Source organism: Sarcophilus harrisii, chromosome 2, assembly GCF_902635505.1.
Source record: "Sarcophilus harrisii chromosome 2, mSarHar1.11, whole genome shotgun sequence".
Taxonomy (NCBI): domain Eukaryota; kingdom Metazoa; phylum Chordata; class Mammalia; order Dasyuromorphia; family Dasyuridae; genus Sarcophilus; species Sarcophilus harrisii.
Genome location: NC_045427.1, coordinates 392,663,789 through 392,668,014, shown reverse-complemented (window position 1 = coordinate 392,668,014; position 4,226 = coordinate 392,663,789).

Below are 4,226 nucleotides of genomic sequence, written 5' to 3'. Positions count from 1 at the left end.
ATATTATGGAATATTATTGTTCTGTAAGAAATGACCAACAGGATGATTTCAGAAAGGCCTGGAGAGACTTACATGAACTGATGCTGAGTGAAATGAGCAGGACCAGGAGATCATTATATACTTCAACAACAATTCTATATGATGACCAGTTCTGATGGACCTGGCCATCCTCAGCAATGAGATCAACAAATCATTTCCAATGGAGCAATAATGAATTGAACCAGCTATGCCCAGAGAAAGAACTCTGAGTGATGGCTAAAAACCATTACATTGAATTCCCAATCCCTATTATTTATGCCCACCTGCATTTTTGATTTCCTTCACAAGCTAATTGTACAATATTTCAGAGTCTGATTCTTTTTGTACAGCAAAATAACGGTTTGGTCATGTATACTTATTGTGTATCTAATTTATATTTTAATATATTTAACATCTACTGGTCATCCTGCCATCGGGGGGAGAGGGTGGGGGGTAAGAGGTGAAAAATTGGAACAAGAGGTTTGGCAATTGTTAATGCTGTAAAGTTACCCATACATATAACCTGTAAATAAAAGGCTATTAAATTTTTTAAAAATAAATAAATAAAGTATAATGCTTTCTGTGAGCAGGTTTCTTGGGGGGCTTCTGGAGGCAGCCTTAGTTTCAGTTCTGAGTAATAATCACCTCAAATGCAGCCAGGTGTTAAAGCCCAATTGTCTCTTCCAAAATAGCCCAGTTAGCTTTCTTAGAGGCCTATCTCTCTCTCCTTGGTTTCAAGAACTCTTGTTGCTAGTCCTTTAGCTCTTCCAGCTTCTGCCTCTAGCTTAACATCAAATCCAAACCCTCCAGCCAGCACAAAGGTGGAAAATGGAATGAATCTGTCTTGCCTCCTCTAGTGGGCTCCTCCTCTAGTGGGCTTGTCCTTCTGACTTGTGAATCTCCTGGCGTGCCTATCAATTCCAGTGACTTAGCACCTTGTTTTAAGTTCTGGCCCATAACAGGAACTAAGTGTGGACCACAACATAGCATTTTCATGGTTTCTGTTGATATTTGCTTGTATTTTGTTTTCCTTTTCAGGTTTTTTTTCCCTTCTTGATCCGATTTTTCTTGTGCAGCAAGATAACTGTATAAATATGTTTTATGGAATTATGCATATATTGCATTTAACATATATTTTAACATATTTAACATGTATTGGGCTACCCACCATCTAGGGGAGGTGGGGAGGGGGGGAAGGGGATAATATGGAACAGAAGGTTTACAAGGGTCAATGTTGAAAAAGTACCCATGAATATGTTTTGTAAATAAAAAACCTTTAATAATTTAACAACAACAACAAAAATAGGTCTTCTAACCACAGGTGTTCTTAAGATTCTATCCTGGGACGACTTCTCTTCTCCCTCTCTTTTTCATTTAGTGATGATCACATCAGCTCCTACGGATTTAATTACCATCTCTATGAGCTGGTCCCACATTATCTGTTGACCTCCACAATCTGTATCTTCAACTGCCTTTTACATATCTCCAATCAGCAGGCTAACAGATATCCTAAAATTAACACATACAAAACCAAACTTACTTTTTCTTTAAATCCACCCCAGCCTCTGTCTACCTATTCTAATAAGAGGATACCATCATCTCAGTCCTTCAGGCTTGTACTATATGTGTAATCCTTGACTGCACTCTCTCAACCCTACTTGACCATTTTGATAATGTCTGTTGATTTCATCTTTGCCAATCTCTCAATTATGCCCCCTTCTGACACTGCTGCCACTCCACTACAGGTCTTCATCATCTCACTTCTGTACTACTGTAGTAGCTGCTGGCGAGTCTGCCCGCTTCAGTTCTCTTCCCATTCCAATTCATCCTCCATTGAACCACCAAAGTGATTTTCCTTTAATGTAAGCCCAGTCAAACCACCTTTTTATTCAATAAACTCCAGTGGCTACTTATGGCTTTCAGGATCAAACACAAAATGTTTTTGCATTCAAAGCCCTTAATATTCTATACCCCCCTACCATTCCAGTATTCTTAACCCTTTTTCTGACATGTACTTTTTAATCTAATGACACTAGCCTCCTGGCTGTTTCACGAATGAGACTCTCCATCTCTTGACTCTGGGAATTTTCTCTATCTGTTCCTTGACCTCCTCTACTGTATGTACTGATCTCTCTGGGCTTCCTTAACTCAACTAAAATCCCTTCTTGAACTGGAAACCATTCCCATCCCCTTAAATTTTTTTTCTATTTATCTGTATATAGCTTGCTTTGTATATGTTTGTATGTTGTCTCTCCCATTAGATTTTAAGCTTCTTGAGGGGAGGGACTGTCTTTTACCTTTTTATATTGTCAGCACTTTAGTACAAGACCTGATGTTCAATAAAATAGAAGTTGAATAAAGGTTAGTAATCTTCTCTTTTCCTGGACAATAAACCAATCATGGCTTCTAATCCGTTTTTTCTCCCAGTCCTTTTAAAACTCTTCACAATCCTTATTTTTACCATTGTTTTCTCCATAGTTCTTTCTCATTTCATTTCTAAATTTAATTTAAAAAAAATTTTTAAACACACCATTTTTTCTAGGAACTTTAATTGAATATCAGGGTATACTATATCTGACTTAGTTTTGGGGTATGAGAAACAGAACTACCAGTTACTACTTGTTCCTGCTACTTGTATCAGATCAGGAGTCTTGATATTGGATCTAGGATGTCTTAATGTCCTTGTGTATATTCCCAGACCCTCACACATGATCTTGGGTATGTCCATTCCCCAGTTGTAATGTTCTGGTTAGCTTCTGGGGGACCTTCAGGAGGGCCTTGGTCCCAGTGGAGAAGTGAAGGACAGGCCGGACACCACAAGGATCTCTGTCTTCAAGTCTCTTCTAGTCCTTTTCTAGGTCAGACTATGATCTCTTAAGTACTCTATTACAATTAAATTCATTTATCATACTGAGTATAAGCCAATCATTATATCACTAGAGAACCATTATTTGTTGTAAGATTAAATCAATCATACTGAACTAGAGAACTATTAATCACCATGGTAAAATAGATAACCATTATATTATCAATTCCACTGAGTTAACACCTTGTTGTAAGAATCCTTGCCTCAAGTATATTTCTCCAGAGTTCTGGTCCATTACACCCAGTTTGGCATTTCCCTAAATTTCCATGCCAGTCTAGACTGGAAAAATTACTCCTTGTGACTTTTTTTTCTTGGATTTCCCAAACAAGACTTGGTCTAATGCATTTTTCTGAATCTTTGTGGAGTGCCTGTGGTATAGAGCTGAAGTATATTCCTTACTTCTCTCATTTATTTTTTACTTCTTTTCTCTATTGCCCTAATTTCATTTATATTTGTTTTTAAGTTTCTTGTTTAAGTTTTTAGGAATTCTGATCTTGTGAGCATAGTTTTTCTTTTAAGTCTTTGATTGTAATTTTCAAGTCGTTGTTTCCCTGGATTTGAGTCTTGAGCATGCTGGCATCACAATAGCTCTTTATCTTTTTATTTTTCTCAGATTGAAACTATATTTAAGAACAGGTTCTGTCCACTTATGTTAGAATTGTTACTACCTGGTATGGTTCTAGCATGTTTAATCTGGGGTCCTGATGCAATATTCTCCAGGTACTACATGCTGTATTCTTCAAGGACAATAGGGAAATTTCAGGCCAGAACAGCAAATTTTTGGAGACTGCCCGAGATCTGTTCAAGGTTATAGTGTAATAGCTGCCTTCCTGGACTTTCCAGGCTCCAGATTCTGGTCTGTCTCTAGGCAATATAGCTGAAGATTTGCACGTAGTTGAAATCCTAGACAACTACTGACTTTAGTCCTTCTCAGCTAGCTGCAAAGCTCTGTAGTTTTGAGCGACAATGTTGTTTGTTTACTTAATCCTGTTTTAACTTTGAGGGTTGAGATACTGTTTTAGGGTCACAAGGATAGCTAAAGTCAATTCTGAACTAGAGGTGGAATTTGCAAGCCCCTCTCAGAGTCAGAGACAGTGCTGGAGATAGGTTCTGTGTCCCGAATCTCGGGATCCTGAACCATTCCTGTTCTATGGTTCTCGTCCTGTCCACTTTTCTATGAGTTAAATTTTTGATTTTCATCTGGAATGTTGGCCAACACCATATTTTTCTTTGATTCTGGAGAGCAACTTGGAACTATACCCAAAGGGCTATAAAACTGCATACTCTTTGATCTAGCAATGCCATTACTGGGTCTGTATCCCAAAGAGAACATAAAAGAGGG